This window comes from Mauremys reevesii, linkage group 9 (genome assembly GCF_016161935.1).
Source record: "Mauremys reevesii isolate NIE-2019 linkage group 9, ASM1616193v1, whole genome shotgun sequence".
NCBI lineage: Eukaryota > Metazoa > Chordata > Testudines > Geoemydidae > Mauremys > Mauremys reevesii.
Window position 1 is genome coordinate 51,418,222 of NC_052631.1, and position 27,764 is coordinate 51,445,985.

Consider the following 27,764-nt stretch of genomic DNA (forward strand, 5'->3'; position numbering starts at 1 on the left):
GGACTTGCTCATTCTGAAGGCTGATCTACCTGTTTTCTACTCTTTTGAGGCTGTCCTGCTGGCTAGTTGCCCTGACTGGCTGCTGCTGCTGTGGGGAGGATCCTTCTGGTTTGACCCTCAGAGAGGAGTGTAAGCCCCCCTTTTTCCATCATTTTTAGGGCCTTCCCTGGCTGGGTTGCTGCTGCCCTTGCTGATGCTGCTAGGGAGCCTGTTAGTGTGGCTGGAGCTGAGGAGGGAGTGGAGAAGGCTCTGCCTTGTGGAGGGGGTTTGTAACATCCTTGCTTCTGTAGTGGTAGGTGCCGTGGTAGTGGGGAGCTGAGAGAGTGGCATGGAGCCCTTCCCTTGGTTTGTCCACTCCCCTATTGCCACCACCACCTTCCCAATTACCATCTGGCTCTGCTCTCCACTCCCCAGCCCAGCAGTTTGCTGTGTCCTTTTTCCCATCTTGGGACAGTAGCAGCAGCGAGCAGGCACTTGTTTTTCGGGTCCCCATAGGTGCACGTTCCCTTTCCCCTTCCTTGGACTTGCTCTCCCTCCCCTGTTGCATTTGGCTAGTGGGCTCTCTTCCCCTCTGCCTCGCTCACTATCCTGTTATTGCAGCTGTTTGCCCCCTTTCCCTTTGCTGCCTGCCCTGGTGGCAGCACAGGAAAGGACTCCCAAGACTCCATTGCTGCTGCCGCAACTTCTGCCGCCTCCACTTCTGAGACTGCTCCCTTGGCCGGTGGGAAGGGCTGGGGGACAAAGAAGGGCAAGGGCCCTGCCCTGAAGGTGAAACTCCCCATAGCAGTGGTTCCTTCTCCTGCTGCGGCCCCATCAACTGCCACAGCCCCACTTTTTCCCTGACCCATTGTTCCCTCCACCAGCCCTAGCAGTGCTGCTCCCTCAGCCCCCAGGGTGTACGCCCAGGTGGCTGCGACCCCTCTGCTCGCCGTCTTGTCATCTGCTCCAGCAGCCCCCTGGAATACCATTCCTGGTGGCCAGGGACCCTTTCCCACCCTCACCAGAGAGCACGGGATGCGTTGCCTCCTGGTGTCGGCCTCGCTCCACGTGGAAGCCTACCATGCCAGTGATGGTGGAGCCCATGGCCGTGGTGGCAGCCTCTAAGATGTTTGGGAAAGTTGTGTTCTTCCTGACATCGGAGGCTGCTTCCCCAGAGGCGGTGGAGAGGGGGTTGGTGGTGGGGGGCATTATGTCCCCCTTGACGCTTTGGAGGACCTGGGCAAATGGGTGGTGGTCTTCTCTGTTCCTCTCTTCCTCCCCAATGCCGCCCTTCTGCCATTCCTTTCCACCCTGGGGAAGCCCCTGTCTGTCCTCAGCCCCCTTCCATTGGGCTATAAGGACTCCACCCTCCGCCACGTTTTATCGTTCCGCTGGCAGGTGCAGATTCAAGGCGGTGTGTGACAGGGAGGTTCTGGAGGGTCCTTTCTGGTGTCCCACCAAGGGGCTCAGTACCGGGTTTACTATTCTTCAGAGGAGGCCCAGTGCTTTCTCTGCCGGGTGGCGTGGCATGTCCGGAGGGGTGTCTGGGACCTCTGAAACCAGGAAGGATGTTGGCTTTTTCATCACTGGCGGCCCTGATTGCCTGGTCCCTGAGGTCGCCCCTCCTCCATCTGTGACCATTGTCAACTCCACTCGGCTCCTGGGGAAGGCCCCCCCTAGTGTGCCTAGACGAGTGAGCGGGCCCCACCGCTGTGGTGGGTAGTAGACCAGGGCCCATGGAGTAGAGGGTGGCAGGGCTGGTGGCGGAAATCAAGTGGGGCTTGCCTCAGGGGGAGTCTGTCCTTTTCCCCGCTGCCCTGCCCTCGTCTTCCCTTACCCTCCCGTCATCTCCCTGGCTCTGATCCGGCTGGCCAGCCCCCCTCCTCATGGAGCTGGGAGCTTGTGCGAGGGAAGTGCCATGGGGAGGAGGCATGCTGGCCCAGCACCCCCCTCTCATTGGCGAGGGGAAAGGAACCCCCTGTAAAACTATGAAGGGGGTTGCTGATGCTGGGTTTTCCATTGTCTCCCCTATTGATGTTCACCACTTGGAGTCAGTCGAAGTTGCTGTAGCTGCGGCAGTGGGTAGTACCACCTCTCTCATGGAGTCCCTGCCTGAGGGGGTCTTGAAAGGTGCCCCCCCGCCCCTTTGCCATCTGTGCCCCCTGTAGGTGCCGAGGTGGCTACTGCCTTAGCTACTGTTGAGGGGGCCCCTGTAGAGGTGGGTGGGGACTTTGGTTCCATTTTTGATGAGATTGAGGCCCTGGGATTGACCCCTATCGCCAAGGGGGTGGATGCCCCCCTGTTAGAGGGCCTCAGTCAGGGCGATTGTAATCTGTCGCCCCCCCCCACTTTCTCCCCTGCCTCAGGCTGTTGCCCCTGTTATTGCCTCTGTGGCGCCCCGGGACCTGACCATCTGCCTGGCCACAATCAGTACTCCGGCGGAGGCCACTGTGCCCAGTGTGGCAATGGCTGACGCCGAGCGGTTGGGCTTTGAACCCAAAGGTGACTTTCCCTGTGAGGTGGGGCAGCAGCCCTCGCCACCCCCCAGTGCTGTAATCATAGGTGCTTCATTTAGTGAGGCACCTGAGCCTAGTGCTGTGGGGGCACCCTGAGCCCTTGCTGCCCTTCTAACCACCGTGCTCTGTCGAGGGGGGCTGTGTCCCGGTGGCTTTGCCACTCGGGTCCCTGATTTTGTCCCTGACCCCAGCCTCAACCCTGTCCCTGGTCTGTGTCCTGCCACTGACCCCTTTCCAGCCCCTGCTATTGTCCTTAACCCTTTTTCCTTCCCTCCTCCTGTTGCTGCTGCCCCCAGGGTTGCCTCATTTTCCATTTATGAGGGCCCCTGGGAGGCGGCTTTTGTTTTTCCCTCTCCTGGCCCATCTGGGGCTGCAGTTCTCTCTCCATCGCAGTCCCCTGTGCTGGGGTCAAGCTGCGGGGCTGGTACGGGGACCCATCTGGGGGACAGTCAGGTATCTCTGCCCACTGCCCCCCAGGAACTGTGAGATGAGCTGCACTTGCTCTTACTGGATTCCCGTGGTTCCAGAAATAGAGTGCAGCTCGCTCTCCAGTGCTGAGGGGACTTTCATCTTACCCTCGGGGCAGTGAGGGCCATTTTGGGGGGCGGGGGGGCAAAGGGCCTACCAGTGGACCTATTGCTTCTGTGACTCCCTGATGGCTTTCGGGGTAGGTCACGGTTTGCTGCAGGGAACAATGGGGACTGCTAGTGTGCCTGCCTGTGAGGATCTTCCCCAGCCCTCCTTATGCCGATGACCATCTTTGCCACTTTGAACACCCGGGGCTGTAGGGTGGGTCTTCGCGGGTATCAGGTGCTCTCCTTCCTTCGGGTAGGGGGGTACTCAGTAATTTTCCTACAGGAGACCCACATGGATCTGACTGCCAAAGCTAGCTGGTGGCTGGAGTGGGGGGACAGGGTATATTTTAGCCACCTTTCATCTTGTCAGGTGGGGGTGGTTACCCCATTCTCCCCCGACCTACAGCCCAAGGTGCTGGGGACAGCCAAGGTCATGCCAGGTCACCTGCTGCACCTCCAGACTCAGGTGGAAGGGCTGACATTGAACTTAGTCAATGTCTATGCCCCGATATCTGGCACGGAGCGGGTGTGTTTTTTCCAGCAGGCATCCGCCTTCCTTCGATCTCTAGATCCTCACGAGTGTCTGGTCCTGGGTGGGGATTTTAATGCTACCCTCGAGGAGCAGGGCTGCATGGGGACCAAGCAGTGTCAGACTGCCACAGATGTCCTCTGGGAGATTATAGATCATCACTTCCTGGTGGAGTCTGGCACGACCACCACCCAGATGATGACTCCACCTTTACGTGTGACCCGGTTGAGGTTGCTCAGTCATGCCACTCCCGGTTGGATCGCATTTACTTATCTCATTACCATCTTTCGCAGGCCCACTCCTCCAGCATCCGGCTGGCCCTATTCTCAGACCACCATCTGGTGGCCATGAAGGCCTCTCTTACTCCAGAGAGCCCAGGGCCGGCCTATTGACACTTTAATAACAGCTTGCTGGAGGATGTGGGCTTTGTGGTATTCTTCCAGGAGTTTTGTCTGGCCTGGCATGGACAGAGGCAGGCCTTTCCCTTGGTTCAATGGTGGTGGGATGTGGGGAAGGTTCGCGTCTGACTCTTCTGCTGTAGCTACACCTGGGACGCCAGCGGGCAGAAGGATGTGGCAATAGAGCAGTTGGAACGGGAGGTCTTAGAGCTGGAGAGGCATCTGGCCGCCTGCCCCAGGGATCCATCCCTCTGCAGAGTGTGCCGGGAGAAGCAGGAGGAATGCTGGGTCCTTGACTATCTCTGGGCCTGGGGTGCCTTTGTTTGATCTCACATCCGTCTCCTCCGGTAGGTGGATCGCAGCTCCCACTTCTTCTATGCCCTGGAGAAAAAGAGGGGGGTGAAAAAGCACGTCCATTGCCTTTTGGCAGAGGATGGCACCCACCTTGCAGATCCGGTGGAGATGCATGAGAGGGCCAGGGCCTTCAACGCTCGCCTTTTCTCTCTGGATCCTACCAAAGCGAATGCCTGTGGGGCACTTTGGGACGAACTCCCAGTGGTCAGTGCGGGTGACTGGGACCGGCTAGAGCTGCCTCTCACTCCAGCTGAGTTCTCAGATGCCCTCTGTCTCATGCCCACTAATAAGTTTCCGGGCATGGACAGGCTGACCGAGGAGTTCTACCGCGTGTTCTGGGACGTCCTCGGCCCGGACCTTGCCATTGTCTGGGCCAAGTCCTTGGGGAGCGGGATCCTCCCTCTATCATGCAGGTGAGCAGTGCTCGCCTTGCTTCTGAAAAAGGGGGACCTCTGTGACCTTAGGAATTGGTGTCCCATCTCGCTCCTCAGCATGGACTATAAGGTCATGGCAAAGGCCATCTCGCTGCAACGGGTCCATGCTGGCAGACGTGGTCCATCCTGACCATACTTACATCAGGCCATACCATCTTCGGCAATCTTTATTTGGTCCGGGATCTCCTTGAGGTTGGGTGTAGGGATGTTCTGTCATTTGCCCTCCTTTCCCTGGATCAGGAGAAGGCGTTTGACTGGATGGACCACAGGTATCTCCTGGGCACACTGTGGGCATTTGGCTTTGGGCCCAGTTTTGTGGGCTTTCTCCAGGTGCTGTACGCTTCTGCCAAGTGCTTGGTCAGGCTCAGCTGGACCCTGACTGAACTTGTCAGCTTCAGGTGAGGAGTGCATCAAGGCTGGCTGCTGTCAGGCCAGTTGTATACTCTGACCATTGAGCCCTTCCTCCGTCTCCTTTGGAAGAGGTTGTTGGGGATGGTGCTCTGTGAGTCAAGGATGTGGCTGGTCCTGTCAGCATACGCCAACAACATGCTTCTCATGGTCCAGGACCCGGGCAACCTGCTGCGGGTGGAGGCCTGTCAAGCTGTGTACTTGGCAGCCTCCTCTGCCCAGGCCAACTGGGTCAAGAGCTCTGGCCTGATGGTCGGGGTTGGGTGGCAGGCGAGCTCCTCCCACCCGTGCTTCAGGCCATGTGGTGGGGTGTGGGTCCACTGCTCTAACTTGGCAGAAAGATAAAACGCCACACATCCTTCGCCGCCGGAGAGCTGGCATGATTTGGAGTGCAGGGTGGTTGAGCAACTGCGGAGATGGGCAGGACTGCTCCAGTGCCTTCTCTTTCAGGGGAGGGAACTGGTGCTGAACCAGCTAGTCCTGTCTATGCTCTGGCACCAGCTCAACACCCTGTGCCCAGCCCCGGGGTTCCTGGCCAATCTCTCCAGAAGTTGGTTCTGGAGTTCTTTTGGCTAGGACTGCACTGGGTCTCTGCTGGGTAGAGGTAGCTCGGCGTGGAGTACATTGGCGCACGCTTTCCTCCACTACCTCAGAGGGCTCCGATATGACAGGCAGATCTTTTATCTCCACCTGAGGGGTCTTCTGCGAGATCTCTCTGAGCTTTCGGTCTTCTACTAGGACCTCCTCCGGACCTGGAAGCTTGTCTTGGTGACCAGGTCCATGACGGCCACCGGGGGGGGGCAGACCTCCTCCTCCCCTGCTACACAATCCCCATTTTCGTGTGCAGGTGGTAGAGTCCCCCTTGGTGTGCCAGATGTTGGTCCTGGCGGAAGCTACCAGGATAAGAGACCTCTTGGACTATGACCGGGGGGACTCGGTGGATTCCTATGTGCTCGGTAGGCGCCTGGGGCTCTCTGCCCTTGGCACCCCCAGCGCATACTTTGGGAGGTGGAGATAGCCTTATTGCCCACTTCTCATTGTTTCCTCAATTGGGTCCTGCAAGAGGGTATTCCCCGCCTACCCCTTACCCCGGGCACTCTGGATCTCTTTATCGGGCTCCTGCCCCGTGAGCCTTCAAGACCCCAACCCCTTTGTACCCCGAGCTGTCTGTGTGATTTGCAGCCAGTTCATTTCCGAACCACGCCACAGGACCATCTCTACACACTCGTGCTCCGCACTCTTCATTTCCCCACCATCACATCCCACCCCAATACTAAGTGGCGGAACCTTTTACCACCTGTAGAGCATGAGGGACCGGGTGGTCCAGCGTGTATTCCATCCTGGTTCCACGGCCTGCCAGGGACATTAGTTGGCAGCTCTTTCATGGAGCCTGAGCACGGGTGTGTACCTGGCCTTGTTGACCCCTCTTCCCAATGCCTGCTCTTTTTTTGCAGTGTGAGGGAGACCCTGGCGCATGTCTATCTGCAGTGTGCTAGGCTGCCACCTCTCTTCCAGCTCCTCCAGAACCTCTTGTTCTATATGCTCACCCCATCCATGACCCCATGAAGTCGTGGAACCATCACATCAACCTCCTCCTAGCCATGGCCAAAGTGGCCATTTATAACAGTAGGGAGAGAAGGTTGGCTGGGGAGGGGCTGCGACTGTGGGGCCAGTTTTCATTCTTTCATCCATTCACGCATCTGGGAGGAGTTCCTTTGGATGGTATCCTCTGGCTCCTTGGATGCTTTTGAGGAGAAGTGGGCACTGTCCGGAGTTCTCTGCTCAGTGTCCCTTTCCAGTTCTCTAGTTACGGCCCTTTGACCCCCTGTTTTGTTTTGTTTTTTTCCCCCTTCGTTGTCTCACGACTACAGTTGAAGTCTGGGCTCAATAGCTCCTCCCCAGGCTGGGGGAGAGGCCTTTAGCTGTGGGCAGGCTTCCGCCCACCCACTTCCCAGTACCCAATAGGACCATTTTCTTCTGGTCTGAATCTGTCACTATCTTATCTATCTATACATAATAGGCAGGACTGATAGCACCATCTGTAATTATGGTTGCCTGACATGTCCCCCTGTAAAACCCTTTTTCAATTGCTTATAACTTTGCCAAACTTTAATTGTTAAGATGAAATTTTCCATGCCAAACATCTGCTTGAGGCTGAATGATTTTGGAAAGTTTCAGCCAAAAGTGTTCCACCATCTCTGAGAATGAGACTTGAGAAAATGGATTGTTTTTGCAAGGTTAAAAAAAAAAAATCTGGCGACGCTTTCTTTGCAAAGTTCTAATGCCCCCATGCTTTGTAACAGGGCCTTGAAATTTGGCAGGGAGGTGGCTTTTGTGACAGGGATGTGCCTTTTGATATTTCTTTGAAAAATCTGTCAAAATGCAGCCAGTTATAAGCCTTTGACAAACCACAGTTTGCACATACTCAATAGAGACTTCTTAAAATTTAGTCGCTAAATTCTCTGAAGATTCCATCCTCACTGAGCTTGCTACAGTGCCTGATGACTACTCATACTGGCCAGACAGCATGTGCACTATCCCCACAGAGTGACTGAGCATGTTCCAGCCTATGGATAGAGGGGAGTAGCTAGCCCAGGGGTTGGCAACTTTTCAGAAGTGGTGTGCTGAGTCTTCATTCATTCACTCTAATTTAAGGTTTCACGTGCCAGTAATACATTTTAACGTTTTTAGAACGTCTCTTTCTATAAGTCTATAATATATAACTAAACTATTGTTGTATGTAAAGTAAATAAGGTTTTTAAAATGTTTAGAAGCTTAATTTAAAATTAAATTAAAATGCAGAGCCCCCCAGACCGGTGCCCAGGACTCGGGCAGTGTGAGTGCCACTGAAAATCAGCTCACATGCTGCCTTTGGCACATGTGCCATAGGTTGCCTACCCCTGAGCTAGACTTTACCTGTAATTGCAGCTCTATGCCAGTTTGGAGGAGGAAGCTGCCTGACTCAAATGCAGAGGGGACTAGAGTTATTGCAGAGAAGGGCATAGATTGTGTCCAGGAGCCTGGTGACAAAGGTTTCCAACTTTCTAATAACACAAAACCAAACCACCCTGCCCTGCCCCTTCCCCGAGGCCCTGTTTCTGCGCTGCTCCTTCTCCGAGGCCCTACCCCCACTCGCTCCATCCCTCCTTCCTCTGTTGCTCACTCTCCCCCACTTTCACCAGGCTGGGGCAGGGAGTTGGGGTGCAGTAGGTGGGTGAAGGCTCTGACTGGGGGTGTGGGATCTGGGGTGGAGCCAGGGATGAGAGGTTTGAGGCGTGGGAGAGGGCAGGGGCTTGAGGTGCAGGGGGTGTGTGGGCTCTGGGTGGAGCCATAAACGAGGGGTTCAGCATGTAGGAGAGGGTTCTGGGCTGGGGCAGAGGGTTAGGGTGAGGACTCTGGCTGGGGGTGCAGGTTCTGGGGTGGGGCTGGGGATGAGGGGTTTGGGGTGCAGGAGGAGGCTGGGGCAGGGTGTTGGGGGTGTGAAGGATGCAGGCTCCTGTAGGGAGTTTGGGTGCAGGAGGGGAGTCTGGGTTGGGGTGTGGAAGGAGGTTCGGGGAGCAGGGTCCCAGCAGCGTTTACTGCGGCTCCCAGGAAGTGGCTGCCAGGTCCCTATAGCCCCTAGGCGCATGGGTGGCCAGGGAGGCTTCACATGCTGCCCTTGCAACCACAAGTGCCAATCCTGCAGCTCCCATTGGTCATGGTTCCTGGCCACTGGGAACTGCATAGCTGGTCTTCAGGACAGGGGCAGGGATGCAGGGAGCCTACTTGATGCAGGGAGCGGGCGGCCGCTTCCCAGAGCTGCATGGAGCTAGGGCAGGCAGGGAGCCTGCCTTAGACCCGGGCCCCTGCTGACCGGATTTTTAAGGGCCTGGTTGGCAGTGCTGACTGAAGCTACTAGGGTCCCTTTTTGACTGGGTGTTCTGGTTGAAAATGGGACACCTGGCAACCGTAGGTGACACTAGGGCTGGAGTGATAGGCAGGAAGACTGGGAGATGGGGGAGAGGCAGGAGATGTGAGGGGGAACTGGGAGCTGGTGGAGAGGTGAGACAAGGAGACTGGGGCTGGGGGCAGGAAGGGAGGCTGTTACAGGGTAAGGAGACTGGGATGGAGAGTTGGTGGGACAGAGGGGAGGTTGGGACTGGGAGGTGAGAACAGAGAAGGCTGGTACTGGCTGGACAAGGAGAATGGGATTAGGAGTCTGGGGATGGGATGGGGAGAGACTGAGCCTGGGTGCTGGTGAAAGAAAGAGGGGGTGGATACTGGGATCCAGTTGGGCAGGGAGAGGAACAGTGAGGTTAGATGAGGAGTTAGGGGGAGGAGGAGAGACTGGGATGGGCTAGACAAGTGGACTAGTGGGGAAGGAACAGTAGTCTGGAAGAGGGAGACAGATCTAATGAGGAACGGGTGTGGCAGGAGGAGAAATTGGACTAGCTGGGTAAAAAGACTGGGACAAGGAGACTGGGAAGGGGAAAACTGAGATAAGGAGACAAGGGGGTTTGAGGAGATGACTGAAGGCTGCGGGAGGGAAGGGAAGGATTAGACATGGAGGCAGGAGGAGGAAACTGACACTGCCTGGGCAAGGAGGCTGGAATTGGGTGTGGGGAGGTGGAGAGACATGGAGTCTGTGGGGAGACTGGGCTTTAGATGGAGACCCCAAAGTGGGAGACTCGGACTGGGTGGTTGAGGAGGCTGGCGTTGGAATAAAGAACCAGGGATTGGGAAGAGACTGGACTGGGAGAAGGACAGATTGGATGGAATGGGGCAGAAGACACCAAGATTAGGGGGAAACAAGCAGAAGGATCTGTGACCACTAGAGCACACTCCCCTCCAGAACCTGATTCCTGAGTCTCCTCATTCCTGAGGTGAAAGCAAATACCTCTGAAACCCACTAGCATAGTGTGCACTTAAAAGATGACAACCTATTATTGCTATCAGTTACTCTATTAGTTCAAACTCAGGTCTGGGCAGTAGATCTAAAAATTCCAACCCTGCTGATGCATGATGTGGGTTCCAGTCCAATGCCACATGCTAGAATTTCTATTTTTTTCTAGATAGTCTTTTTGAAAAATTAGGAAATTATACTTAAAAGCCAAGTTAAAAGAACATTAAGTGCAAAGTCAAGCATTCAAACATTAGGCAATGCCAGGACTAAGGTTGTATGTGCAACCATAATTTGACCTTCTTGTGCATACGTATTATGATACAGACTTTAATTACATGATCATGATGAGATCTCAGCATCATTCAGTGCGCAGGATGGACCTGTCTGAGCAGGGTTTTGTAGTAAAGGAGGCTGTTGTCTGTAGGACCCTGTCTCATTTACTGCAGAATCTAGAAGGCAAGTAGTGAACGAGGCAGGGGTTTGCAGGAAGAGAAGGAAGGATCTCATGGTTCAGGCAGTTGAATGCTGCTCTGGAGAACTGGATTCTGTCCCTGCCTCTGCCATGGAGTTTGTGATTCTGGGCAAGTCACTTGAACCAAACTTTTCACAAGTGGTCACTAATTGTGTGTCCTTCATTTTTTGGGTGCCTGACTTGAGACCCTGGGGTCTGATTTTACAGAAGTGCTGAGCACAAACAGCAGTGACTGAAGTCAGTGAAAGCTGTGTTTTGACCAAATAAAGTATTCTGCTCTGAAGACCGAATCACTAATTTCCCTGGGGCTTTTCTTTCGAACTCATCACTGAAAGGGGGTTCCAAAGAGGATGGATCTAGACTGTTCTCAGTGGTAGAACATGACAGAACAAGGAGTAATGGTCTCAAGTTGCAGAGGGGGAGGTTTAGGTTGGACATCAGGAAAAACTTTTTCACTAGTAGTGTGGTGAAGCACTGGAACGGATTACCTAGGGAGGTGGTGGAATCTCCTTCCTTAGAGGTTTTTAAGGTCAGGCTTGACAAAGCCCTGGCTGGGATGATTTAGTTGGGGATTGGTCCTGCTTTGAGCAGGGGGTTGGACTAGATGACCTCCTGAGGTCCCTTCCAACTCTGAGATTCTATGATTCTATGATCACAATAGTACCTATTTTGGCCTGAGTGCTCCACAAACATTCATGAATTTATTTTCACAATATCCCTGTGAGATGAAGGGGAATCGTATCCTAATTTTACAGGTGGGCGATTAAAGCACAAAGAGATTAAGGTCAGACATATCCACTAATTTTGGGTGCCACCTAGTTTCTGATTTTTCAGAGTGCTTAGCATTATATTGTACTTTAGATGTTCAAAGTCCAGCTCTCAGCAACCTCAGGAGCAGCTGTGCATGCTAGGTGAAAATTTTCAGCCATATATATTTGACAAAAAAATCCAGATTTGGTGACACTGAAATGCTTTGGGAAATCATGTCGAATTTGCAAATTGTGCATTTTGAACCCTCCCAAAATCTAAAAGTTTTGTTTTGCCATTTTCAAAAAGAAATATTTTGAAATCACTGTTTAAAACAATTTTCCATTTCAAAATGTCCTTTAATTTTATTTGAAAAAATGTGTAAAAATGGTTGCAATCAAGATTGTGATTTTTTGTCAAAATAAAACATTTTGTTTGACCCAACACGATTTTTTTTTTTTGTTTAACTTTTTTCAATTAACTGGAAATTTTGAAAACTTTTATTTTTTGGTCTGACCCAAAATAATTATTTTCCCCAACTTTCCAAAATTGCCAAAGAATCCAGTGTTCACCCAGCTCTACTCAACACTTCCACAAATCTGCATAATGCAGCTGTCATCTCCCCTCTGCCATTAGGCATCTCCTTGGTATCCTCTGCCATTGAGGTTCCTATAGAGCCTCTTTCAGAAACTAAAGCTCTCTAAGTGCAGTGACTCCCGCTTGTATGTGGTGGGTTAGTTTACACCACCCTGCCTCAACAGGGGTGGATCTGGCACCTACTTGACTTCCAGCTGGATAAGACAATCCTCATTTCAGTTCTTAGACAGCTGTGTTTTGTGGTTGGTTGTGAAATAGCTGCCACATCTCCTGCCAAAGTTGGCTGCATTTCAGCGGTGGATATTGGATGTGGTGTTGGTGTAGCTGTGTCGCTTCCAGGATACTAGAGAGATAAGGTGAGGGAGGTGATATTTCATTAGATCAACTTCTGTTGGGGAGAGAGACAAGCCTTCAAGCTTACACAGAGCTCTTCTTTAGGTAGTGGATATTGTCAGTCCTCTGCACTGTTGAGAGAGTTTGTAATGCAATTTGGGTCCTTTCTGCATGAATGATGCTACATAAATATAGACCCATATAACTACCAATAAAAGACTGGTGACATGCCTAGTTTTTGATAAGTACATTGTATTTTTATAAGCATGTTGGTTTCTGATGGGCTAAAGTTTTATTTTTGTCATTTATTCAGAATTAAACCTCACCCTGATTGGTTGATAGATGTTCCATTATTATTTTACCTACTGTATCATGAGCTAATCACCAGTAGGGTTAAATTTGAAGGCAGTGCATGGGCTTAAAGTTCTCAATTTCTATTGTGATTATCGCCTCAGTCCCCATGCAGCACAGAATGAGATTTAGCCCATGCTGGCTATATTAGTATGAAAATCTCCTGGCTACTTCTAAGAATGCTTTGTAAATCAGTTTGTAACTCAGTAAATTGCTGAAGATTCTATGAAAATAAAAAGTGGCCTTTGTTTCGTTTAAAATAGCAGAAGCAACTGACTTTGAGGCTGCCCTCAGTTCCTTGTGGATATGTGCTCAGCGAGATTGAATTGAATGGAAACTGCTGAAGAATGTGAGGCAAGGGAAAATGTTTTTATAAGAAGAAGAAATGGCAAAACTTAGGGGAAAAAACGGAGAATATAAGACCTTGAACTGAGACTGTTCTGAAAAAAATAACGAAAAAAAAGTGCCCGCCTGAATAATAGAGTAACTAGCGACCTTGAACATAGATGGTGTGCATAATAAGAATGAAACAAAGAAATCCCTGAATATGAGGCATTCTTATAGCAGAGAATAATAAGCACGAGTGGCAAATTTTAAAAATGGAAGATATGTAATATAATAGACATCGCAGGGACCTCAATCAACTTGTGACTACAGAGAATAACTGGAGGGGATTAGAGTGGCCTTGTCTAGCAAACAGCCTAGTTACAACCTACAGAGAAGAGAAGAAAATCAAGGTTTTCTTTCTACTCCCAAAATATATTGCTTGTCACTACCTTTCTTGCATCCGATGAAGTGGGTATTCACCCATGAAAGCTCATACTCCAATACATCTGTTAATCTATAAGATGCCACAGGACTCTTTGCTGCTTTTACAGATCCAGACTAACATGGCTACCCCTCTGATACTTGATACCTTTCTATAGTCTCAAATGCAACTTTCTCACCTCTTAACAAAGGACCAGCCAGACTTCAGAAAGATATCAGCCATCTATTTCAGAGATGTGTCCTGCCACCCATCATCATAGTATCTGAGTGTCTTCCATGTCAATCAGTAAAGTCCCTAGTGTATTTCATGGAGCCTCTGGGCTAGATCCTTGACTTGAGTGGAGCAACATCGATTTACACCTGGTGGGAATCTGGCCCATTGATTTCAGTGGAGCAACATGGATTTAAACCAATTGGAGAGCTGGCATATTAACCTCTATATAGCTATGCTGAGTTACAACACCTGAAGGTCTTTTATGTCCTTTTTATTGGTCATAAAAGTCTCTGCATAGAGTTTTCGCTCAGCACAATATTCCACTTGTGGTCACTTGGACTGTTACCTTCCAATGGCAAGATCATATGCCTTTGCGTGTGCAGCCCAAAACTGTGTAGAACTGTTTTGCATCCACATCCTATTGCAAACTCATGTCTGATCTGCTGCACACTATAATCCCAAAGCTTCTTGCTTTTCCCATTGAATATCCGTGTTTCAGATATATTGCTGTGCCTTGCAGGATCTCATTTTCTGCCCAATATCTTTAGGTCCCTTTCATTTCTTTGCCCATACTGGTATACACAGCTCCTCCTCAATCTTGTCCCATCAGCAGGTATCTTTTAGGGTGCTCACTAACAAAGACATGAATAAGACTTATCCCTGTGATGCTTCCCTATACATGTCCCCCAGCTTGGTCCTTGATATTTACCAAAACTATTTATTTTACAGTATTTTAGCCAGTTTCCAGTCCATCTGGCATGTATTCCCTTCAGAGCCAATTAGAATATTTTGTTCAGTGAAGAGTTTGTGAGACACATTACTAAAATCCAACCCTGATCTCCAAGCTATTGAGTTTGCCTAGCAAGGTTAATGTTTTATAAATTGCAACTGACTCTTCTTCAAACTATTATGTACATGCCTCTGCTGTGTTCTTCTACCCTGGGGGACTAGACCATGGCTCTTTTATAGTAGGCCTATGCCAGGGGTGGCTCTAGGGATTTTGCCGCCCCAAGCACGGCAGGCAGGCTGCCTCCGGCGGCTTGCCTGCGGAGGGTCCACTGGTCCCGCGGCTTCGGCAGACCTTCCGCAGGCACGCCTGTGAGAGGTCCACTGAAGCCGCGGGACCAGCGGACCCTCCGCAGGCAAGCTGCCAAGGGCAGCCTGCCTGCTGCCCTCGCGGCGCCAGCAGAGCGCCCCTCACGGCTTGCGGCCCCAAGCACACGCTTGGCATGCTGGGGCCTGGAGCCACCCCTGCCCTATGCACAGGGTATAGTCTTGAGAAAAGCAGACTGAGCAAGGACCTAATAACAGTCTTCAAACATGTGAAGGGCTGTTACAGAGAGGACAGTGATCAATTGCTCTCCATGTGCACTGGAGGTAGGACAAGAAGTAATGGGTGTAATCTGCAGCAAGGGAGATTTAGGTTAGATATTAGGAAAAACTTTCTAACTGTAAGGGTAGTTAAACTCTGGAACAGGCTTCCAAGGAAGATTGTGGATTTCCCCCTCACTGAAGGTTTTTAAGAACATATTGGACAAACACCTGTCAGGGACAGTCTAGGTTAACTTGATCTTGTCTCAGCATAGCTGGATGAACTAGATGACCTCTCGAAGCCCTTTCCAGCCCTATATGTCTGTGATTCTACAGAGAAGGTGGAAGAGCTACTATGCCCTGGGGTTCCTCATGCAGCCCCAGTCTTTCCAGGTGCTGCTTCCCATGCTTGGCAGGCAGTTGAGGGAGAAGAGGACTGCATTTTCTATCAGCCATTGGACTGGTGCAAATTGCTCCCTGCAGGTGAGTTGGCTCCAATACTCCTCTCTACCCCTCCCAGACCCTTTCAGGTGAGATCACAGGCACAGCTATTGTGCAAGGTCCTTGCATCACCAGCTAAAAGGCCTGGGAATCTTCTTCAGCCCCCTCTGTGGAAGTATGGGACTACTCAGATGCTTTAAGTTACCTACTTGTGTAAGTCTCTGTAGTATCAGGGCCTAGATCTTGGCTGTGCAAACCTGGGCTAGAAATTGCAGAAGAAAAGACAGTGAAGAATTTTATTTCTTCCCCTCCCAATCCTGGCCTGAGCCGTGAAGCACAAAGGTGAACAAAACCAAAACCCTGACATCAGATTCATTCGGGTTCAATTTGAGCTTTGAGCAAAGGTTCAAGTTAGATCCCAGCTGGTCCACCCATCCCATGATTTATATCTGTTCCCCACATAGACACAAATGCACGCACCTCCCTGTACAGTCCTGGCAGAGGTCCATGCCAAACCATTCCTTTACATATCCCTCCGGAGCCTACAGAACTCATCTGTGCCTGGCTGCTGCTTTGTGTCAAGCCTCGTGTTGTCCTCCTTTTTCACACCACAAAAGATTGAAGATAATACTAATACCTATAATACAAGAATGCGCTTCTGAGAATGGCTTGCCAGCTGGTATTGTACAGTATAAAGACTCTGTGAAATAGCATGGGTAATTTACACTCATTAGGAGGAGAATGTAGTAGATTAAAGGTAGCAAGGGTGAATAGCCTCCCATTTTTGTAAAACTTGCCTAACCTTTTATTCACCTACTGAGGCCATTATTTTATAATAATAAAAAAGAGGAGAGAGAGTCATGCATGAACTTGGTGAAAGAAAGAAAGAGAGTGCGAGCTAGGAGCTATTTTCTCTCAAGAGAAATGTAGTGTTATAGATTAAAGGTGGGAAGACAGCCCTCATTTAAATCACTCCACCTCTCCAAAGTATATTTATTCACAGATTAATTAGAGTTGCAAATGAAAATGAGCTGGTTGGTGGGAACATTATCAAGGCCTTTAAAGAGCAGGAGTGAAGATTAAAAGGAGGCCCACTTCCCCTTTCCTTGTGATCCAAAGAGAAGATCAAAAGAGCTGGTATCAAATTAACAGTCCTGATGATTTCTCTCTTCTTTTTGTTCCTCGATTATTTATTTGAAGCTCATGTTGACACATGCAGGCTGTGGACCTGCTGTTCTGGGCTAGTGGTGGGTTAGGTGTCCTGGGTCACCCTTTTGAACAGTTCTAACTAGTTAGGAAAGATCAGGGGATAACAGAGCGGAGGGCATGGGGGAGAGGCACTTCAAAGGAATTAGATTTCAGGTAAGACGAAGGAAGGAAGGAAAATTTTTTTTGTGTTCCTTATATATTTAGGCTCTGTAGACTGCTGTGTGGGTTTGACTGGCATGAATAACCCTCTCCTTTATCTCTAATTAAAGATTGATTCCTTGAGGTTCCACTGGTCCCTTGTGAGTCTTATAAATTATACCGGGGACTCATATGGCTTGCCATTACAGAAAGAAGTATAGTTTTATTTTCTGGGAAGGGAGAAGAAGGAGATCCTAGCTTATTGAGTCCCCACTCAGCCCTATATTCCAGGAAAAAAATGGGGAATGATGAAAATCCCTTTAAATCAGTATGTAATGCGACACCCCCGGATGGGTGATCAGTAGGTGGGATTGAACTTGGGACTTCTGGAGCTAAAATCACAAGCCTCTAGTGCCTGAGCCTAAAGGCCATGTTATCTGAAAGACTAAAGGGGACTCTTTATGTGGGCCAGCCACTAGATGGAGACAGAGAGCCATACTGTGGAAGCACGAGCTACAACCATTACTTCATGGGCAAGAACTATAAAACCAACAATGCCCATTGCATCATGATCTCCCTAGTTGCATGACATAACTGGTAGAAATTGAATGTTACTAGTGGTAGCAGTAGAAGCACATAGTGACTTTGTTGAACACTCTGTGATCAAGAAATCTCATTAATGTGGAAAGCAAGATCTCACTTTAGGTTAACATGCTAATGATGAGTGTGCTGGGATACCTAGGTAGACTTCCCAGGTACATTTAAAAAACAATGTTAACAATATGATTCATATGCTTTTTCCTTACTTTGCACCCTACCTTTTCAACACAACTTCTTTGAACCTTGGATAGTTAATCATTCTGAATTTTGATCATTTTCTCTCTAGTGTATTGAATAGTTTTTTCTTAGTTTAGTAAGCATACAGCCTGACAGGATTTTTTTTTAAATCTTCTTGAGCCCTCTGAACTTAAGAATCACATGCCTTTTATGTGTAGGTTTCTATTGTAAATAGAGGCTCTATGCTTGATTCTTTTACCTGTACTTAGCTTATCAAAAAGCTTTGTTATCTCAAACAAAGCTGGCACATGTACATTAGCTCCAAAGAACTGAACTTGCCTGCAGTAAGCACAAAATGCAAGTGAGAAGAAGGAAATAAAAATAGCATCACTGTCAAGAAAAGCATGGCTATCTGCTCCTCATGTGACACATGAAGCATGCCATGTCAGCTGGCTTATGGACTTGGAAAACTCCCCATATGAAAAAAGAGAGCTGGCTTTCAGCTAGCTGTTTATTAAGGCCTCGATCCTGCAAGCAGCTCTATGCAGGCACAGGATCAGCACCCAAGGTTCAACTACTGCACAAACTCCATCTATTGAAGAGCTTTCCATAGCAAGTCTTCCAGCTACTTCAATATGCTGAATGGTGAATATTAGAATTAGGTTGAAGAAGAGGGGGAAATTTTGCAAACATTTTTCAAAATGTTGTCTGTCTTTTCAAATTTTCAAATTTTGGGCAATTTAGTTTGAAGGGCCCAGAGACATCTAGAAGAGGGGGCGTGGTAGTTGCTAGGCATGCTGAATAGCTGTTTCTGAAGCTGTACAGAAAGTTTACATTAAGGCCAAGCAGTCTTGCAGGTTCCATGCATTCATAATCTGAGAACTGAGCCAACTGGAGCTCAAGAAACAATGGTTATAAGTATGGGAGTTGGAGACAACCCTGTGGACTTAGCAGCTGACTGATGCATGACCAGGGCCGGCTCCAGGGGTTTTGCCACCCCAAGCAGCCAAAAAAAAAAAAAACATCCGCGATCGTGATCTGCGGCAATTCAGCGGGAGATCCTTCGCTCCGAGCAGGAGTGAGGGACCCTCCGCCGAATTGCCGCCGAATAGCTGAAAGTGCCGCCCCACTCCGGAGTGGCCGCCCCAAGCACCTGCTTTATAAGTTGGTGCCTGGAGCCGGCCCTGTGCGAGACTCAGGGATGTGTGCACTGTGAGGGCTGTACAATACCTGTACCACTTTGGGTACAGGCTGCTGATTTCCTGGCTTGCTCAAAACCAAGGAGACAGCTTGCTATTAGTTTTGGACTGAAATTTGCTGCTGGCTGCAAAAATCTTTGGACTGTAGTGTGCTAAGGAGAGTGTGAAGTCTCTGGAGGGGAGCTAAGGCTGCCATTCGCAGGCTCTGGAGAATCTAGGTGACACACACACATACATTGAGGCCACGCTGTAGAGACTGAGAAGGAGAGGGAACTGCTCCGGGAGATGTTCAGAGGGGTGGATGTCTGCATATATATATCTTAAAGTATAAAAGTACCCATGCTCTGTTGAAACCTGGCACTGAAATGTATGTAACAGCAACAAAATGGGGCCATCTAAATGAAGAGCACCACTGAGTTCATATGAACAACCATACTGGGTCAGACCAATGATCCAGCCAGCCTAGCATTCTGTCCTCTGACAGTGGCTAATGCCAGGTGCTTCAGACGGAATGAACAGAACAAGTAATCACCAAGTGATCCATCATGTGTTGCCCATTCCCTGCTTCTGGCAAACAGATGTATGGTTTTGCATCCCTGCCTATCCTGGCTAATAGCCACTTAGCTCTAGATTCTTTATCTAATAGCTTTGTGCAAGACGTTATTCAACAGTATTCCAAATACTGTTTGGAAACGTTTGTATAGGTATTAAATGCTCATTCACTATGAAATTCTACATTGCTTTCTCTCTGAGTCCAACTGGCACCTGTTATTAACATTCAGGGTTATGCATCCCAGAGCTCTGAGGTTTAACTCTGTGTAATACTTTTCTGATATGTCCAGAAAAGACAGAACTCTGTCCTGTGCTTCGTTAGAGAAGTAGCTAAGATGCTGGGAAAAAGGAAGGGTAATAGTAGAGCTGGTTGGAAATTTTTCATTGAATCTTTTTTTTTTTCATGATGTAAAATGCTGTTTATTTGAAATGATAGTTCTTTTTCAATGGAAATACTATTTTGAAATTTAAAAAAAAGTTGATTGATCTGCTGGCAATATACAGTTAGCCTTCTTGGCAACAAGCAAGCACTGTTGACTCGTATCCAACTTCTCATTCACTGTAATCCCCAGGTCCTTTACTGCAGAACTGCTGCTTAGCCATTCGGCCCCCAACCTGTAGCAGTGTATGGGATTCTTCCATCCTAAGTACAGGACTCTGCACTTGTCCTTGTTGCACCTCAGCAGATTTCTTTTGGCCCAATCCTCCAATTTGTCTAGGTCACTCTGGACCCTATCTCTACCTTCCAGCATATCTACCTCTCCCTGAAGCTTAGTGTCATCTGCGAACTTGCTGAGGGTGCAATCCATCCCATCATCCAGATCATAAATGAAAGTGTTGAATAATACGGCCCCAGGACTGACCCCAGGGCACTCCGCTTGATGCTGGCTGCCAACTAAATATCGAGACGTTGATCACTACCCATTTTGCCCAACAATCTAGCCAGCTTTCTATCCACCTTATAATCCATTCATCCAATCCATACTTTTTTAGTTTGCTGGCAAGAATACCGTGGGAAACCCATATCAAAAGCTTTGCTAAAGTCAAAGTATATCACGTCCACTGCTTTCCCCATACCCACAGAGCCAATTATCTCATCACAAAAGGCAATCAGATTGGTCAGGCATGACTTGCCTTTGGTGAATCCATGTTGACTGTTCCTGATCACCTTCCTCTCTTCCAGGTGCTTCAAAATGGATTCCTTGAAGACCTGCTTCATGATTTTTCGAGGGCTGAGGTGATGCTGACCGGTCTGTAGTTCCCTGGATTTTCCTTCTTCCCTTTTTTAAAGATGGGCACTCTATTTACTTTTTTCCAATCATCCAGGACCTCACCACGAGTTTTCAAAGCTAATGGCCAATGGCTCTGTAATCACATCAGCCAACTCCCTCAGCAAACCCCCCCCCCCCCCATATTTTCATTCTGTCTGCATTGCCTGCATTGGTGTTTAAAAAAAAAAAAAAAGGGCTGGCTGCACTCACTTGCCAACAAGGTAGCCACCTTCTCATAGGTTTTGATAGAGTGGAGCGCTAAGAATAGTGTTAATGTTTGTGTATGAGTTAGGCTTTTGCTGAGGTAGAATGAGAAGGAGCAAAGTACTGTAGATTAGGCCCAATTCTTCCTCACTGAGCCAAGCTAAACTCAAGCATACTGAGCTGTGAGTGACATTCTAGTGGGCCCATAGCCCAGAAAGCAGCCTGCTTAAAATGAGGGATTGTTCCACCTATTTTTCAGTTGTCCTGTTTGTTAATTTGCTTAGGTTACCTCAAGGAATCTGGCTAGGGTGACCAGAGGGCAAGTGTGAAAAATCAGGACGGGGGTGGGGAGTAATAGGTGCCTATATAAGAAAAAGCCCCCAAAATCAGGACTGTCCCTGTAAAATCGGGACATCTGGTAACTCTAGATCTGGCATATCAGAAAAGACTCAGATTTTCCTCACTACTGGATTCTTCCATAGTAGCAGAGACTCTAAATCTCCTACCCTCCAAAACTGGGACAAAAGAGGCTCAGTGGAAGAGGGGATGGGGAAAGAGGGAGAGAGGACTCCTGCTTTAATTCTGCTTCCTGCTTTGTTTTCTATTTTTTTGTTTTTCATTTCTGTTTTAACCCCGGCCCCCTTTCCGGCCTGGCCTAGAGAAATAACGTTCCTGCACTTGTATATGGAAGCAAGACAAGCAGAAAGGCCAACTTTTACTTGGGTAAGGTTGCAGACTGCCTCTTGAACCTTCCTCCTCAGCTTCCAGCCTGTTAGGCAGGTTTCCTATGTGTTTTTGAACTGATTTTCAGGTGGAAGTTGTAATCCTTTAACTGTCCCTCCCCTGCCTGATAGTCACCCCCAGGTATTCACACGGTGATGGTGGGCTTAAGGTGTGTGCTGAAGGAGGAATCAGTTCAGTACAATTTAGCCTTCCAGTCAGCTGAGTATTCCTTCATTTGCATGGAAAAAAAAGTCCAGTTTTTTTAATTAAAAACAGAAACTGAAAAATAAGTTTTTTGGGGTTTGGTATCTGAAGCCCCTCAAATGTGCTGTTTTCAGTTTTCTTTTGAAAAAAGACCTCTAGGTATTTTTTTCAAAATTTGTTCTGGTAAATATTTGCTGTTTTCTGATTGGCTCGTGTGTGTGTGTGTGTGACCTGCTTGGTAGAATATCATATCTGCTCAGGTGCAAGTGACTATGTCACCTACTAGTAATTGGTCAATAGGGGATATGAGCCACAATATTACTTTAGCTTTGCAGGTCTCCAGCTGTGCTCTGTAGACCACTTGACACATCAATCATTTCTCTGAGCAAGTTTCATTATGATTCCCGATACCCAAAAAGCAAAATGTCTACAATGCAGTAAAACAGCCACAGCATCAAGTCTTAGAACACAGGTCAATTGACTCAGGCTCACAAGGCTCAGGCTGCGGGGCTTAAAATTGCACCATAGACATTGAGGTTCCGGCTGGAGCCCAGTTTCTGAGACTTAGCCTCCTTCCAGGGATTCAGATCCTGGGCTCCAGCCAAAGCCTGAATGTCTACACTGCAATTTTGAATCCTGCCGTCTGAGCCCCATCTGTCCGAGTCAGCTAACCCAGGCAAGCCTCAGCCATGCTGCAGGTCTTTTATTGCAGTGTAGACATACCCTCAGTGACTTTTAGTAAAGATGAAGGAAAACAAAGAAAGAAGAAATATAGAGTCTCTATGAGAGACAGAACAAACCAACCCACTGTTAACATATTTATCTGCACTGAAACACAAAATGGTGGCTGCCCCAGTGGCAGAACAGGGACTCCTGCATTTTTAAAGATGCAGTGCAAAGCATATGTTGTGAAAAATTGTTTTCATTTACATAGCTACATAAATGAAGAGGCTGGAAATCACGAGGATTTAGCTGAGGCTAATGTAGGGTGGCTGGGTAGAGTGCCTTTGTCTTCTTGTTTGCAAAATTTGTAATTGTACATTATATGAATCAAAGTATAAAAAAGTGACTTCTCCATTGTGTGTTTTTAAAATATAGGGGGTGCTCAGATCACAAGATAGGTGTCAGAGAAATCAAATCAATCAGTAAATTAAACAGAATGCCCCTCATTTATCTATTTTTTGTAAATTTTTTTAAGTAAGTTGAGGAAGTTCTGCATTTATGTAGTTAAGAGAGACAAGGTGGGTGCGGTAATATCTTTTATTGGACCAATTTACATTGGGGAGAGAGACAAGCTTCCGAACTTACCCAGAGGGGGTGGTTACTGGACCTATGAAGGTAGGTGTGGTGATCCAGGTGTTTCTTGTATATAGTTGTCTGTATGGTTCCATTGCTGAAGTTAATTGTGATATCCAGGAAGCTGATGCTGGCATGGGAGTGTTCCATAGAGAGTTTTATGTAGTTAACACAGGGATGTAACAGGAGGGTGTGATGGGTTGGATCACAGAAACCCCTTTGGAACTGCCACCTGATGTGATGAGACTACCTCTAAGCCCGTTTTCCCTGGCAGCTTGGGACTTCAGTGCCCTGCCTGGTTTGAGTCAGACACACTAGCCAGCTACAAACATAGACCCAGGTCTGAACTACGTCCCCCAAAAGCTGCAGGCTTAACTGAAAACAGCTTAAGAAGTGGTCCTGTCTCCAGCACTCAGATACCCAACTCCCAATGGGGTCCAAACCCCAAATAAATCTGGTTTACCCTGTATAAAGCTTATACAGGCTAAACTCATACACTGTTTGCCCTCTATAACACTGATAGAGAGATATGCACATCTGTTTGCCCCCCCCCAAAGGTATTAATACATACTCTGGGTTAATTGATAAGTAAAAAGTGATTTTATTAAATACAAAAAAATAGAATTTAAGTGGTTCCAAGTAATAACGGACAGAACAAAGTGAATTACCAAGCAAAATAAAATAAAACATGCAAGTCTAAGCCTAATACAATAAGAAAACTGAATACAGATTAAAATCTCACCCTCAGAGATGTTTCAATAAGGTTCTTTCACAGACTTGATGCCTTCCTAGTCTGGGCACAATCCTTTACCCTGGTACAGCCCTTGTTCCAGCTCAGGTGGTAGCTAGGGGATTTTTCATGACTGCAACCACTTTTGTTCTGTTCCACCCCCTTATATATCTTTTGCACAAAGCGGGAATCCTTTGTCCCTCTCTGGGTTCCCACCCCTCCTTCTCAATGGAAAAGCACCAGGTTAAAGATGGATTCCAGTTCAGGTGACATGAACACATGTCACTGTAAGACTTCATTACCCACTTGCCAGCACATAAGTATTCAGGAAGACTTACACGTAAACGGAGCCATCTACAGTGAATTGTCCTGGTTAATGGGAGCCATCAAGATTCCAAACCACCATTAATGGCCCACATTTTGCATAGTTACAATAGGACCTCAGTTATATTTCATATTTCTAGTTTCAGATACAAGAATGATACATACATACAAATAGGATGACCGCACTCAGTAGATTATAAGCTTTGTAATGATACCTTACAAGAGACCCTTTGCATGAAGCACATTCCAGTTACATTATATTCACACTCATTAGCATATTTTCATAAAATCATATAGAGTGCAACATTACGGAAGGCTGTTGGGCACCTGTTTTTTCACTGCTTTCTTATCTACACCCAGAAATTTGACCACAAGAATGACATACTTTCTAGTGGCCTGAAGAAGATATCACTGTTTTCCTCTCAGGTAATTACATTGTCATTTTCACTGCCTATTCTAAGCCTGAATCTGGCAAACGTTAGTCACTATGGCTCAGATTTTTAAAGGTAGTTAGGAGTTGCTCTGCTCAGAGTTGCAGCGTCTAACTGATTTAGGAGCCTTATGCTATGTCTGCACTATATATGATACACTGGTACAGCTGCAGCTCTGTGCTCTGTAGTATAGACACTTGCTACAGTTACAGAAGGGGTTTATCTGTTACCTCTGTGAGATGGCAGCTTTTGTCGGCCTAGCGGTATCTACACCGTGTATTAGGTCAGCTTAACTATATCACTCAGGGATGTGATGTAGCTAGGTTGACCTAGGTTTTAGGTGTAGCCGAGGCCTAAGTCTCATTTTTAAAATTGACTTAGGCACTTTAAAAATCTGACCCTATCTTTATCTCATCTTTTACATCTACCAGGTATAACAATGGTCCCAAAATATCTTGAAGATCTTTTTCTTCCCCACTTCTGTCCTCTACAGTAATTTTATACCAACTGCTTGGGCTAAAGCATACAACATTATAAGGCGTATATTGTGAATTCTTACTCCAAACTCATCTGAATATGTTCATTCGAATTAATAAGTGGTGTTTAAAAATAACTCTGCTGCAGATTTGAGTTGTAGATTGTGGCATAAAGCACCACAACAACAGAAAATTTGCAGTGTTGCAGGGTTCAACTTTCACTTTTTTCTAAAGATTTTTAAGTAGAGCAGGTCAGAAATTATTCCTTGAAACAATTTATTGATGGAAAATACAATTTTAATCTAAATCAAAATGTTTTAAAAAGTACTGATTTTGATAAAATTTGGTTTTAAAAAATAATGGAACAAAGTGTTTTGATGATAAAATGTCCCATTTTTGATATTTTTGTCATGGAATATTTCAATTTTTCATTTAACAATGAGTTTTGAATTTTTTTTATACAACAACATTTTAAGAATTTTAATAGGTCAAAATCAGAATGAAATATTTTAATATTGAAACAAAACTTTTCAATTAACCTGAATTTTTTTTTCAGAATTTCATCTCATGGGAAATATAGATTTTTTTTTCATTCTGTTTGAGAATGGGGAAAAAATTGAAATAATGGAATTTCACATGACACAGAAAAATTTCTTTCCCTCACCCTCCAGCAAGTCTCTCTGTAATGCATTGGCAAAGCTTGCCAGGTCCCTGGCTAGTGGGTGGTCCACTGAGTGGATAAGAGTCTAAACTTGGAACAGATACTGATGTTACTCCTTTATCTCTTTTGATGGAAGTCTGTGCTCTGGTGCAGAAAGGTCCTAGGTCCAGCTCCTCTAATGATATGTGATGAAAAGGGATCATTACATAGTGTGAGCTCATACAGTGTTTTTTTTTCCCTTCTGTGGACCTGACGGAGGGAATGCATAACTTCCTGGCCTATTTTTCCATGTTCCCCTCAACTAGAGGATAAAGCCCTACTACTGCTACCAGTGAAGAGAGTTGTTCCCTTAACTCAAATCATAGCAGTCTGTACTTTCATGTTGAAGACTCCCGTGCTTGACGACCCATGGTTGGGGCCATTACATCTGCCCAGAGCATTCTGCTAACCCATTCAATGATTATCAGTCAGCAGCCGATCTAGTGTGCTTTGCTCTACATTTTATTACCGTACATTCTAGACTCATTTATGCCATGACTGTGTGAGGACAGGATCTGAGAAGGACTGGGATGTCAGAGCAATGGACAGAGGAGGCCACAATGAGCACAGCAAATGGTCCAGTTACATCAGCCTACAGAAACTTTGGGAAAGTCCCGAGATTTATGGACAGGCAAGAGGAAATTGAATAAGCTTCAGGGGCCATCCCAGAATCTTTAGTTGGATAAAACACCCCTGAGGACCAGTAATTTATCTCCCTCTTCCACCGTCATTGTCCATGTGAGAATGAGGAAGCAAAGATGAGTGTGATCCTATGTTCCAGGGACAGTCCCATTCAAAAGAGGCATTTAAACAAACTGAGCGGGTGGCAGGAAAAAGAAAAGAACAAAATTATCCACCGTTATCCACTGTTGGCCACGAAAAACAGCAAAAAAACCCAAGAACAAATATTTGGACAAGAGACATTGATGAAAAAAACAACAAACCAAACAAAAAAAACCCTCCACCAAACCTTTGAAGGCTTTTGAACATTAAAAGTGATGCAAAGCTCTATTTAATGGACACTCCCATAGCTCCCCCCCACCCCCCGCACCACAATTGATTGCAGTAAGATTACGATGCCATTAAAATTCATTCTGCCCATAAACTAATGTTGTGGAAAATGCTGACGTTTATAGCAGCTCCTACAAGAGACATATTTCAGTATGAAAGTGAGTCTTAATGCAAGAACTTTATTTAGGTAAAACAACATCCGGGAGCGGGGGAGGAGGAGGAGGAGAGATGGTGGCAATTGCTGAGGGTTTGATTTCATTCAACTAATGGGTATATGGACGCTAAATTTAAAAGACATTTTTAATAAATCTATTGGATTTTGACAAAATCAATCCAAACCCCATAAACCAAGAAGTCACCCACTTGATATTAATGAGGCTGCATTTGCATTTATTTTTCCCTTACACTAGACAAACCATTAATTTCGTGTTTATGCTTCCTTTGAAGTCTGAATGCTTATAGATAGATGGCCACATCATGTCTCCTGCTGCTACATTAATATTTTGCTATAAATGATAAATTTGACCATTTTCTACAACACCCCTTTTTTCTTTAAGAAAGCTGAGAAAATGCAAGCAATAAGTCTTAAGCCCCTGAAAGCTTAGCTGTTTTTTTAAACGCTCTGCAGTCATTGATTATTAAAGCAGTCATAGCTTTAACTTCAGGATGCCTTTGATGGCACTCAGCACTTTGCTATTGTGAACTGTGGATTGTTCATTAACCAGCCAGGATTGTTCTTTTTGTAAAAGATGCTTCATTTTGCTAAGGCAGAAACTAGACACAAGCCAGCCTCGCTTCACCCAGCTCTGTCCCAAGATCTCCCCACACAACTCCTATTCATAGACTCATAGACTTTAAGGTCAGAAGGGACCATTATGATCATCTAGTCTGACCACCTGCACAATGCAGGCCACAGAATCTCACCCACCCACTCCTGTATCAAACCCCTAACCTATGTCTGAGCTATTGAAGTCCTCAAATAGTGGTTTAAAGACTTCAAGGTGCAGAGAATCCTCCAGCAAGTGGCCCGTGCCCCATGCTGCAAAGGAAGGTGAAAAACCCTCCGGGCCTCTGCCAATCTGCCCTGAAGGAAAATTCCTTCCCAACCCCAAATATGGCAATCAGCATGTGAGCATGTGGGCAAGACTCACCAGCCAGACACCCAGGAAAGAATTCTCTGTAGTAACTCAGATCCCACCCCATCTAACAT

The 27,764-nt window shown here is 47.2% G+C and overlaps 1 long non-coding RNA gene across 2 annotated transcripts; it reads left to right on the top strand.

Moving 5' to 3' along the window:
• Positions 1–26,829, top strand: LOC120372455. Of its 2 annotated transcripts, none has more exons than XR_005584977.1 (3): positions 1–129; positions 20,368–20,434; positions 25,810–26,829. It is a non-coding gene; the product is annotated as an uncharacterized LOC120372455 (long non-coding RNA). The 2 variants fall into 2 exon arrangements; XR_005584978.1 differs by lacking the exons at positions 1–129; positions 20,368–20,434 and adding exons at positions 21,319–21,382; positions 24,297–24,362.
• The last annotated feature ends 935 nt before the right edge of the window (positions 26,830–27,764 follow it).